Source organism: Dasypus novemcinctus (genome assembly GCF_030445035.2).
Source record: "Dasypus novemcinctus isolate mDasNov1 chromosome 8 unlocalized genomic scaffold, mDasNov1.1.hap2 SUPER_8_unloc_2, whole genome shotgun sequence".
Lineage (NCBI taxonomy): Eukaryota > Metazoa > Chordata > Mammalia > Cingulata > Dasypodidae > Dasypus > Dasypus novemcinctus.
This window is the reverse complement of record NW_026688124.1, coordinates 1,676,972-1,689,853: the sequence shown is the minus strand read 5'-3', so window position 1 is coordinate 1,689,853 and position 12,882 is coordinate 1,676,972. Positions and strand designations below refer to the sequence as shown.

Here is a 12,882-nt window from a genome sequence, read left to right as displayed (position 1 = left end):
CCTATGGACTGTGGTTAGTAGTAATAATATAATATTCTTGCATTGATGCGAAAGATGTACTGTGTTGATAATGAGGCAGTATGGAAAATGTTAGCCAAATGTACACTATGGACATGGTAAGAATCAGATGATATTATCTTATCTGTAGCAAATGTTCCACCACAGTGTGGTGTGTTGATGGAGGGGTATTGTTTAGGAATTCTGCACGTGTGCATGGTTGTTTTATAGGTTTACAACTTCTGCCATAAAAAATATATTTAAAAAATAATAATAGGGTGGGTTGGGGGTAACACTCCAATTGTAAGATAAGGAGTATGATTAGTAGTAAGATTTTGACAATATTCATTCAAAATTTGTAACAAGTGTCTCATGACAATGCAAGGTGTTGGTGGAGGGTTGATGTATGGGACCCCTGTATGATGTTATGCATGTTTGCTTTGTTCAGTTCACAACTTTTACTATACACTTAATTGTTTATGTATGTTCATATATATAAATGATATATAGATAATAATAGGGTTGGTTGAGGGAAAAACACTTTGGTTAGTAGTAATATTTTGACAATGCTCTTTAATCACTAGTTAAAATGGTTAACAACAATGCAAGTTATTGGTGGTAGGGTGAGTTATGAGAGTCCTGTATGATGTTATGTATGTTTGTTTTGTAAGTTCACAACTATTATTATATACTTATTGCTTTTGTATGTTTACTTATGAGTGATATACTTCAATAAATTAATTTTTTAAAAAAAGGAAGTGGAGGGAATATTGCTTAGCTCATTCTATGATGCCAACACCACCCTAATGCCAGAGTCACAGAAAGATGCCACAAGAAAGGAAAACTATAGAATCACTCTAATTAACCTATATGCTAAAATACTCAACAAAGTAGTTATTCAATGTATTCAACAATACATCAAATGAATTATACACCATGACAAAGTGGGTTTCATCCATGGCATGCAAGGATGGCTCAAGAGAAGAAATCAATCAATGTAATACACCATACTAACATATCAAAAGAAAAAAATCACATGGTAATCTCTATAGATGTAGAAGAAGCATTTGAAAAAATACAGCACCCTTTCCTGATAAAAACACTTCAAAAGACAGGAATAGAAGGAAACTTCCTCAACATGATAAAAGGTGTATATAAAAACCAACAGTTAACATTGTATTCAATGGTAAAATTCTAAAAACTTTCTCCCTATAAGATTTGAAACAAGACAAGGATGCCGATTGTCACTGCTCATATTTAACACTGCATTAGAAGTACTTGCTTGAGCACTTAGACAAGAAAAAGTTAGAAAAGGCATCCAAATTGGAAAGGAAGAAGTAAATATTTCACTATTTTCAGATGACATGATCGTATACATAGAAAGCTTCTAGAGCTTATAAATGAATTCAGTATAAGAGCAGATTATAAAACTAATGTGCAAAAATCAGTACCATTTCTGTATACCAATAATGAACAATCCAAGGAAATGAAGAAAAAAATCCCATTTACAATAGCAACTAAAAGAATCAAATACATAGGAATAAATTTAACTAAAGATGTAAACGGCTTGTATGCATAAAACTATACAACACTGTTAAGGGAAATCAAGGAGACCTAAATAAATGGAAGAATATTCACTGTTCATGGACAGGAAGACAAAATATCATTAAGATGTCTATTGTACCCAATTAAATGCAGATTAAATGCAATCCCAATAACATTTACCATAGTATTTTTTACCAAATTGGAAAAGCTAACTATGAAATTTATTTGGAAGGGAAAGAGGCCTAAATAGCCAAAGACATATTGAAAAAGAAAAATGAAATTGGAGGAATCACACTAACTGACTTTAAAACATACTACATAATCTATGTATTTTTAAAAAACAAATAAAAAATATATTTTAAAAAACATATTACAAAGCTACAGTGGTCCAAACTATATAGTATTGGCACAAGGATAGACATACTGATCAATGGAACTGAATTGAGAATTCTGATATAGATCCTCATATATACTGTCAACTGATATTCAACAAGTCCACCAAGCCCACTCAACTGGGAGAGAATGGCCTCTTCAACAAATGGTGCTTGGAGAACTGGATATCCATATCCAAAAGAATGAGAAAGGAATACCATCCAAACCTTATACAAAAACCAACTCAAGATGGATCAAAGATCTAAATATAAGCACCTAGACCATAAAGATCTTTGAAGATAATGTAGGGAAACATCTACAAGATCTTGTATTAGGAATTGTTTTCATGAACTTTATGCTCAAAGCATGAGGAACAAAAGAAAAAAAATAGATAAATGGGACCTCCTCAAAATGAAAAACCTTTGTACCACAAAGGAGTTCCTCAAGAAAGAAAGAAGGCAGCCTACTCAATGGGAGGAAATATTTGGTAACCATATTATCTGATAGGGGCCTAATATCCAGCATATATAAAGAAATTCTACACTTTGAAAAGAAAGACAAACAGATCACTGAAAAATGGGGAAATGGTTTGAAAAGACACTTCTCCAAAGAAGAAAATATAAATGACTAAAAAGAACATGAAAAGATGCTCATCACTAGCTGTTAGGGAAATGCAAATCAAAACTACAAAGAAATATCATCTTACACTGTTTAGACTGGAAGTTATTTAAAAAAAAACAGAAGTCTTCAAGTGTTGGAGAGGATGTGGAGGAATGGGAACTTTCATCCACAGCTGGTGGGAATGCAGACAGTGCAACCATTGTGGAGGACAGTCTGGCAGTTCCTCAGGATGCTAACTATAGAAATACCATATGATCCAGCAATCCCATTACTGGGTATATGCCCAGAAGAACTGTATGGAAAGGAGGTACACAAACAGATTTATGCACATCAATGTTCACAGCGGCATTATTCACTATTGCCAAAAGTTGGCAACAACCCAAATGTCCACTGAGATGACTGTATAAGTGAACTGTGGTATATACATACAATGGAATATTACTCAGATGTAAGAAGGAATGCAGTATTAACACACAGAATAGCATGGATGAGCCTTGAAGACCTTATGTTGAGTGAAGCAAGCCAGGCACTGATGGACAAATAGTACATGACCTCACTAATATGAGTTAAGCAAACTGAGTAGACTCACAGAGATAGACTCTGGAAGATAGGTTTACAGGAGACAGAAAGGGAGCAGAGGGTTGTAAGTCAATATCCATATAGGCAAAATATATGATAAGGTGGAAGGGTGTAGTCGTGCAGTCATGTGATAGACATGGCAGTGGTGCAGTGATAGTATTTTATTGAGTTGGGTGGTGCTGGCCTGTGAAAGGGGTAGTGTAGGGGGGTTGCACTGTCCATGGAACTGGTGGAAGGGTTGGGGGAGGGAGCAGATGAACTCTGGGGATTTGCAGGTATGTGGTTGAAACTACAATATTGGGAATTTTTTTGGCAAATATTGCAGAGTAGGGTTACTGGTTTAGGGTGTTGGATGTCAAGGACATGTGGGACACTAGGCACACTAGGCGTAGGCCTCAAGGGAGCATGCAAGTGTTCATCTTGCCATAATGGTTTATATCAGTAGGTGGAGACCCACACAATGAGTTAGAAGCTGTTGTTATCCCATCCTGGGGAGTCCTATGTTTTCAAATAGAGGGACGGGAGTCTCTCAAGAACATGGGTCATGCCTAATAGGGGAGAACAGGCCAGTATGTTAAGCCCTCAATGTTGCTGCAAGTAACTGAATCTTGTACTTCAAGGTGTAGTTTGGTGGTTACACCGTGGGTCCCTGAGGGGAGGGAAAGGGATGAATAGAAAGAACATGGGACATTTCGTGGGTGATGGAATTATACTACATGATTTTGCATTGCAGTGATGGATACACTCAAAATTTATAAAAGTGTATGGTCCAAAATGTAAATTATAATGTAAATTATTGACCATAGTTAGTAGCAATGTTTCAATATTTGTATATTGATGGGAACAAATGTACCATCCACATGTAAAATGCTATCAATAGGGGAAAGGGGAAAAGGGGGAAGATGTTGGGTATATGAGAATCCCCTATATTCTGTATGTGACTTTTCTGTAACCTAAAGCTTCTTTGATGATAAAATGAAAAAATTAAGACAGTGGGTGAATAAATGGAAGAAAATGTCACCAAACATATAAGACAAGAGATCTTACAGTGATGAAAAACATAGTGCCAAAATTTATTTTTAAAATAAAAAAATTATTTCAAATCCTTTTTAATTTTTTGTATTTTTCAATTTAAAAACTATCATTATTTCATTTTCTTACTACTTTTATTCAGTTACTTTGTTGTCTTCATTTTGTAACAAGTTTTGGATCACAGAAGAGTTACAACTGTGGCAAGGGGGGACCACTGGTGGGGTGTCAGTGATGGGGAATGCATGGGAGAAGGTTCCCCTGGGACATACCTATAAGGCATATGAGAGTTCAAGTGTTCATGGGTCAATGTCACAGTGGGTGGAGATCCACACAATAACCAAAAGAATATCCAATTCCCATCCTGCACAGTTCCGCCACACTGTGAATGAGACAGCAAGAAACCCAAGTACAGGGGCAGTGACTAGTGAAGGAGGATGGACCACTGACAGGCCCATGATATTGATGACTGTACTTATGATTCTTTTGTTTTGAAATTGAAACTTAGCTATTATAGGTTGCCTATGAGTTACCTCCTGAGAGCCTCCTTGTTGCTCCAATGTGGCCTCTCTTTAAGCCAAGCTCAATATCTAAATGCATACTACCTTCCCCTCCCAACATGGGACATGACTCCCAGAGATGAGTTTCTCTGGCGCCAAGGGATTACAACCAAGCACCAACAAGCAATGCAACTGGAAAAAGACCTTGACCAAAAGGGGGAATGGGTAAAGACAAATGAGTTTATATGCCTAAGAGAATTCAAAGTGAGTCGTGAGGTCATTCCAGAGGTTACACTTATGCATGTCTCAGCAGGATCTCAGTGACTGCCACAACAAATACTGCCTCAAATAGTGGGGCTCCTGGGGGCTCTGTACACATTCAGACACTACAGGCAGGGCTGACAGCTCAGGAGTTTGACACCCTGCCAGTGGGCCCCACTTTGGAATTTATGCTCCCCAGTGTAACAGAGTTGGACTCAGTTGTGGTTTCCCTACACATGGCTGTTCTACCCCTTCTATTTGAACCTATTGTTAGCACTAGAGCTGACAGGTCTTTGTCCCAGAGAATTAAGTCTTTGGGCTTTCCAAGTTCCAGTCAGGCTCTGAATTTCAACAGTTTTAACACCTACTCTTCAGTTCATTGGACTCATCCAGGACAACTAACAAGGAATGATGACAGACAATGACCATCTCAAGTAACAGAGAGAGTCTGTAACTACAAGCAAGATAGTCCCATCTATCTGCCCCATGGAAACTAAGCCCCCTCACCATCCCAGAATCCTCAGGATTGGCAATGAATGATGGACTAGAGTAGACTTACTGTTACTCTACTATAGACTAATGTTATTCTAGCAATAAAAGAACTTTTATCATTGGTGTGGAGGAAGTGGCCACCGGAGGTTCTGAGGGTAGGGAAATGGGAAAAGTAGGTGTAATGGGGGTACATTTTTGGGAAATTGGAATTGTCTGAATGTCATGGCAATGACAGATACAGGCCATTAAATATCTTGTCTAACTTACAAAATTCTGTGGGAAAGAGTTTAAATGTAAACTATAATCCACATTTAGTGGCAATGCTCCAATATTTGTTAATCAACTGTAACTAACATACCACACTAATGAAGGACATTAATGTGGGAAAGAGCGGGAGGGGTAGGGAGTGGGACATATGGAAATCCCCTACATTTTTTATGTAACATTTATGTAATCTAAGTATCTTAAAGAAAAAATTTTTAAGTATTTAAGAAAAAAAAGGAGCAAGAGTACACAAGCCATATTTCCACAATGTCCCACAAGCTTCATTAGGCAGAGAGGTTTGTCTCAGAAAATCTATATTACATTAAATCTACAGGAGCGGCAACACCACTGTAATTATATAAGTGTGTGCATTTATGAAATCATCAACAATTTATAAACTCTGACTCAACCCAAAAACATCATCAGCAATTAAACATATTTCTTGAAAAAATGATGTTTCATAAACAGAAGTAGGATTAACTCACCTATTTCTACCTGAAGTCTAGAAAAATGAAAATAATGTTGTATTAAATGTGAATGGTCACATGTGTTTGGAGGTTTACATGCATTCTCTTATTTTCTCTTCACAATAATCTCACTGGCCATGGTTTATTTACAAATTTAATAAATGACATGATTAAATGTTCAGAAAACTTTAGAAATATGACAAAATTCCATGGCTAGACTATGACACAGCTAGAATTAAATTTTTGCAGTGTCTTTTTGTCAAGCTCAAATTCCTTGAGAGTTACATATCATCCCAGTGCTTTACATGTAATGAACTTTCTTCCTCAATCACCAAAGGTCCCACCCTATGACCAAAACTTCCTCTCCTTCTGGTTTGTTCACATAAATTGTTCCCATATCCAGATTCTCCTACCACACGGGGACCTCCAGCATATTCACTCCTCTATCACCATCTTCTTGCCAAACATCATCCTCTATCTCACCAGTTTAATCCTCAGTTACATATTTTAACAGAGATTTACCAAGACCAGGAAATTTTTCTTATGTCTCTCTGACTAGTTACCACACCTACAAATCAACAAAATCTATGTATGCGTTGACTCCAAATACCTGCATTTTCCCAACACTAAATCTGAAACAACCCATAACTAGGATAATGCTCCTGGTCTAAACAGAGTCACAATTTTTAGTGGCTCCCAAATATATCTGGCAACTCTACTAGGTCTGCTAATTTTAAATCATTCTTCATTCTCTATAAATACTTCAAAATTTCTGTATGCACTCTGAATCTCATACATTCTCACATTCCCCTCATTTTTAGCATATGGGCTTATCTCCAAGTAGGCAGATGTATAATTTCATAAATTACCATCAATACCATCATTTTTAATACTCCTGCATTTAAACTCATTGACAACTCCTCTATTAAGTTGAAAAGGCATATTACATCTGTTTAGCAGTGTGATATGGTTATGAATTCCAAAAATAGATATTGGATTATGTTTGGAATCTGGTCTGTACCTGGGCGTGACTGAGTTATTATTGGGGCTTTGATTTGGCCACATCATTAGTACGCTGAGTCCCGGACCCTTGGTGGGTGGCATGAAAAAGGACAGATTTGAGGGTTCTTAATGTTGGAGTTTTTATGTTGGGGTTTGATGCTGAAGTCTTAAGCTGGCACCCGGGAAGTAAGCACACAGAGGAAAGAGAAGCCAGCCCCAGGAAGAAAGGAAACTTGAACCCAGAGAGAAGCAAGACCCTAGAAGGGAGGAACCCAGGAAGCCTGAACCCTCACAGACGTCAGCAGCCATCTTGCTCCAACACGTGAAAATAGACTTTGGTGAGGGAAGTAACTTATGCTTCATAGCCTGGTATCTTGTAAGCTCCTACCCCAAATACATACCATTTATAAAAACCAACCAATTTCTGGTATTTTGCATCAGCACCTCTTTGGCTAATACAATGTTTAAGTCTCCTAGTGAATTCTTGTTTTGTTGGGAACTTATATAATTATTAAGTTAAATATCCTTACCAGAAACATCTCCCTGGTCATTTAATCTCATTTTCCCTCTTTCATCTTGAAACAAAAACCCCCTCTTAAGCAGGGGTTCTTTTTTCCCCCAAATTTGGGTTTATTATTTAGAGTTTCCGAAATTGCCATCTTAAGATTTTTTTAATTGTATTTTTTTGAAGATACATAGATCACAAAAACTGTTACATTCAAAATATAAAAGGTTCCCGTATACCCCCAACCCCCCCTCACCCCACTCCTCCCACATCAACAACCTCTTTCATCATTGTGGCACATTCAGTGCATTTGGTGAATACATTTTGGAGCACTGCTGCACCACATGGATAATAGTTCACATTGTAGTTTACACTCTCCCCCAGTACATTCAGTGGGTTATGGCAGGATATATAATGTCCAGCATCTATCCCTGCAATATCATTTCAGTCAACTCCAAGTCCCATCACATCTCTTCTTCCCTCTCCCTGCCCTCAGCAACTACTGTGGTCACTTTCTCAAGATCAATGCTACAGTTTCTTCCATTACTAGTCACAGTAGTTCCATAGTAGAATATCAGTAAGCCCACTCTAATCCATACTCTATTCCTCCATCCTGTGGACCCTGGGATGGTTGTGTCCACTCCACTTCCATATCAAGAGGGGGCTTAGATTCCACATGGATGATGGATGCAATTCTCCTGCTTGCAGTTGTAGGCACTCTTGGTTCCCTGGTGTGGTGGTTGACCATCTTCACCTCCCTGTTAGGTGACCTGGGTAAGTCCAACGAACCAGAGGGTAGGAGTTGCAACTCAAGTAGGGGTTCTTAACCTGCTTTGTTCCACAGACCCCTTTGCCAGCCAGGTGAAAACCATGGACCCCTTACTAAGTCCACATTACACTGCATATTATTTAATAACTATACTCACCCGAACCAATGCATTGCCACAAAAATAATGTGGTGTTTTCTGAATTTCAATTCAAGCTCATGAACCTTTTAAATTCTTCCCCTTCACACTGAAACTGAAAGTGCAGTTACCATATCTTTAAGCAATTCTCAGCCTTTCACTTTAAAAGCTAAAATGATTTCTCACAAATAAATCCTGCTATCTTTAGCAATGATCTCCCCATAATGAAATTCTTACTTAGAACCAAAGAAGAAGTGAAACATGACTACCTTTGGGGAGCTAACTTTTTCCTGAGCTTCTCTGAAATCTGTCTCCTGTCTTCAAACTGCTCCAGCCATTCCTTCCCCATATTCTCAGGAAACACCTCCTGAAAGAACACCAGGGGAGTATCTCAAAACTACATCATAGCCTCTTTCCCCTCTCTTATATATACAACTATCTGGGTATATGTATACATTTATTCAGTTGCTTTAATTCTTCCACTGCTATTTCTAAACTGAAAAGTGACACACTTGCCTGGATTTCATTAATGAGCTAGCATCCCTACTTGCTTAATTTTATGCACCTAAAATGGAACTTATTTCAGATCAGTACCTCTTTCCCCCCCAAAACAAACAATACTCCTCCTCTAGTCGCTAATCCTAATTAATGGGCTGCACCTGGCACGCAGAGCTTGCACTTTTACATGCCCTCTCAAAATCAAGAAGCATAAACATTTCTATTCTCTCTACACACCAGAATTGTTGCCAAGAACAACCCTGAATACAAAAAAATCCTGCAGCCTATCATCAATAAACGGATACCTTGGCAAAGTAAATTTTCCGGCAAAATTAATAGGAATAAACATGGGAAGAGTGCAGAAAATAGAAGGTCTTGTGCTCTCCGGTTAAGAGAAACCTCTCGGCGAAGCGGCGACACCAGCACCACACCAGCAGCCCCGGGAAGCGTTTTACTCACCACGCGCCGCCGAGGGGCGCAGGGCGGAGGCGCCTCCCGGTGCGGCCCGCGGGGAGAAGTCACTGTCCTCACGGGGTAGGCGGCAAGCTCCCCGCAGGGCCAGCAGGGAAGACCTTGTCTCCCAGGGCGCCGGACCCGAGCGGTCCCGAGTCCGGACGTGCCCCGCGGTCCCGCGGGGACAGCGCCACTGCCCCGGCTGAGCAGGAGGGCGTTTCCGGGCGCTTGGGTCGGAGCAGGAGAGTGCCTGCGTCCCCTGCTGGCTGGAGGTGCGCAGCGCAGGGAAGCTTCGGGCCCCCCAAGTCCTGGGCGGAATCCCTGGGACTGTGTAGGTTCCTCACTGGCAGTGACTGAGTCGCGGAAAGCGGGCTCCTCAGCAGAATCAACGCTGAAGGCGGGAGGGAAGGAAGGACCCAGAGGAGGAGGAGGAGCCGGGAGCCCCCTCCCAGTACCCAGACTCCTCTGTCCACATCGGGCCTGGGACCCAGGCTTTTACGCTCCCTCCCACCCATCTGGATAACCCCTGAGTAAAACACTAGGTATGCGTGACGTCCCGCGACTCCCCTCGGAGACACCCCCTGCCCAGAGTCCACCCTTCCTCTATCCCACTCTCCTGCCCTATCCAATCAGGAGAGGCCCACAGGTTTCTAAGGAGGGTGACAAGTCAGGATCACATCACCACCTGGAAGTGGCACAGGTCCCCAGGGCGCAAAGAGCTGCAGGGGTCGTAAAAGCCAGGCAGAAGCTGTGTACACCCTGGTGGGCCCTGGTGTGGGTCGACGCCCCTGCATTGCCTGCTCCTTGGACGCTGCCCCAGGGAATCCCTGCCAGTCGCTCAGGGGGAGCTTCGGGTAAAGAAACCTCTTTTACTTTTCATTCCTGTGAATTTATCGTATTTGCTCCGTGATAAGTGAACATTGTCCCCAAAGGGTGAAAAATTGACAAATTAATTGGAATTGCAAGGCTGTACATTGAGAAACTGAATAATGTTCCTGCAAGACTTTCCATTATGGGATCTGATCCATCCCCCAGCTCCTTCCAGAACATAATTTTAATTTTAAATTTTTTATTGTTTTTTTTATTTTAAAGAAACTTTAATTACATAAATATTACATAAAAAATGTAGGGGAGTCCCATATGCCCCATGCCCTACCCCTCCCACACTTTCCCACATTAACAACATCCTTCATTAGTGTGGTATATTTGTTACAATTGATGAACATATATTGAAGCATTGCCACTAACCATGGATTATAGTTTACATTATAGTTTACACTCTATCCCACACAATTCTGTAAGTAATGACAAAATATATAATGGCCTGTATCCATCATTGCAATGCCATGCAGGATAATTCCAATGTCCTGAAAATGCTCCCATAGTACACCTATTTTTTCCACATCACTCCCCTCAGAATCTCTGGTGGCCACTGCTCCACATCAATGATAAAAGTTATTCCATTGCTACAATAACAATTAGATTATAGTAGAATAATAGTAAGTCTACTTTAGTCCATTGTTCATTTGGATTTGAAGATGGGATGCCCACTCTGCGTCTGAGAGTGGCCTTAGATCACATGGGGCAGATGGATAGAACTATCTTGCTTGCAGTTGTAGACTCTCTCTGTAACTTGGGGTGGGCATCATCATCACCCTGTAAGGTATAATTAAGGAGGACCTGGACTGCTAACGGTCTCCACCTGTCACAGTGTCTGAAAGAATGTCTTAAGCTCTCTTTACTTTGCTGTCACCATCTTTGTATAAAGAGGAGGAAAACAGAACCAGATACAGAGGGCTATTGTGAAGTTCCTGAGGGAACTCAGGAAAAAACTCAGAATATTATTACCGTTCTCCATGTTAGTTCTTTTGTGATCTACTCTGATTTTTAAAAAATAGAAAATAAAAATTGAGACATATGGAAGGTGAAATTAGGACATCTATAATAATTTTTGAATGCCTCTTTCCCATAATTATCTCTACTTTGAAATTTGAAAATATATTCATAGGTCTTGTTAAAATTTGCATTTATCACATATACTCCAAAAGTCACCTTCTCTGATTTGAAATAGGAATGGGCAAAGTACTTCTAGTAATCATTCACCTTTATGGCTTGTCAGGATTTTTTTGTTGAACATTATTTTCTCTTGGTTATATCATTGCACACTGATAAGTTGCATAAATATTTGGAATAAATTTGCATCAAGAAGTTTTTGGTTTCAACATAGTATAATTCTTCATCTGAGCATATATATATTAGTTATCTCTGGTATTATATATACTTTTGATAATTGTTAATTTGTGTACAGTGTTCTCTGTTTACATTTGTGCCTTTTACAGCATGGGACATAAAGGTAAATTCTAACATCTTACTCAGGTACTTCACCTTAAAAATACCTAACACGATCAAGTCATTACCTGGTGCCGCCATAGGCACTAAGATCCCCTGGTAGACTCCTGGAGGAGAAAGTAACAGGGAGAAAATCCCTCATTTTGGCAAGCTTCTCGCTTTATGCTACGTGAACACACATGTACAGTCTGACAAAAGACAGCCAAGTTCAGGAAATCCCTACTGAGACATGAAGCCATAGAGAAGGGGCTCTTAACCAGAGGTCCACAGACTGCCAAGAGGTCCGTGGAAAGATTTCACAGGGTTTATGAACCTGAACTGAAAATTTAAATAAAACGTTAATCTTGGGGGGATGTGTTGGTGTGGGTGTGATGTATCTATTGCATAATACACAGTATATTGTTGACTTAGTAAGAATTCTGTGGTTTTCACCTGACTGTCAAAAGTGTGCATGGAACAAATGAGCTCAAGCAGAAATTCTGGAACAGCTTTCCCCTGGCTTGGAGGGAATATTATAAGTGTTCTCTTGGCTTTCAACTTGGGGCAAAGGGCAGTCAGTCCACAGAACAGGTAGCAGAAGAAGGGATTCCTTTGTAAAACTTGAATGCAAATATCCTGCTATTGCCACAAACATTCCAAATCATTCAGGACACCACAGGCATAGTGCTATTAATATGATATTCACACATTTCCTCCTTAAAAACGCCTAAACTTGTACAGTGGTGCATACCTTCACAAATTTAATTGAATTGCTTTTCTAGATTTCATCTCCTGAAAGTTATAATGACCTGGTAGTGGCATGCGCATTTTAAAAAGTAATTTGTATTGAAAAATAATATCAAAACATATAAGAAATTGCTATTATAATACAAAGTATTCCTGATTCCTTCACACGGATTCCTAAGCTATCATTTCACCACATTTGCCCATTAAAAAAACATTTGACAAAAATTACTACAGTATATTTATCTCCAAAAGAAGGACACTTTCCTCAAAAACCTCAGATCAGTAAATCAACATTGCTTCAACATTGTAAACCTATC

The 12,882-nt window shown here is 39.5% G+C and overlaps 1 protein-coding gene across 5 annotated transcripts in view; it reads right to left on the bottom strand.

Annotated features, from left to right (window-relative positions):
- LOC101422619 (zinc finger protein 705A-like) overlaps nucleotides 1-9,676 on the bottom strand; it is a 32,297-nt gene extending 22,621 nt beyond the window's left edge. For 3 of the 5 annotated variants that reach the window (XM_058292418.1, XM_012520956.3, XM_004481814.3), the window contains exon 1: nucleotides 9,497-9,676. The gene's annotated coding sequence lies outside the window, so the exon portion shown is untranslated. Of the gene's footprint in view, nucleotides 1-8,808; nucleotides 8,907-9,496 lie in introns of all 5 variants that reach the window. The other 2 variants (XM_012520954.3, XM_058292417.2) reach the window with 2 other exon arrangements.
- Nucleotides 9,677-12,882: the final 3,206 nt, after the last annotated feature.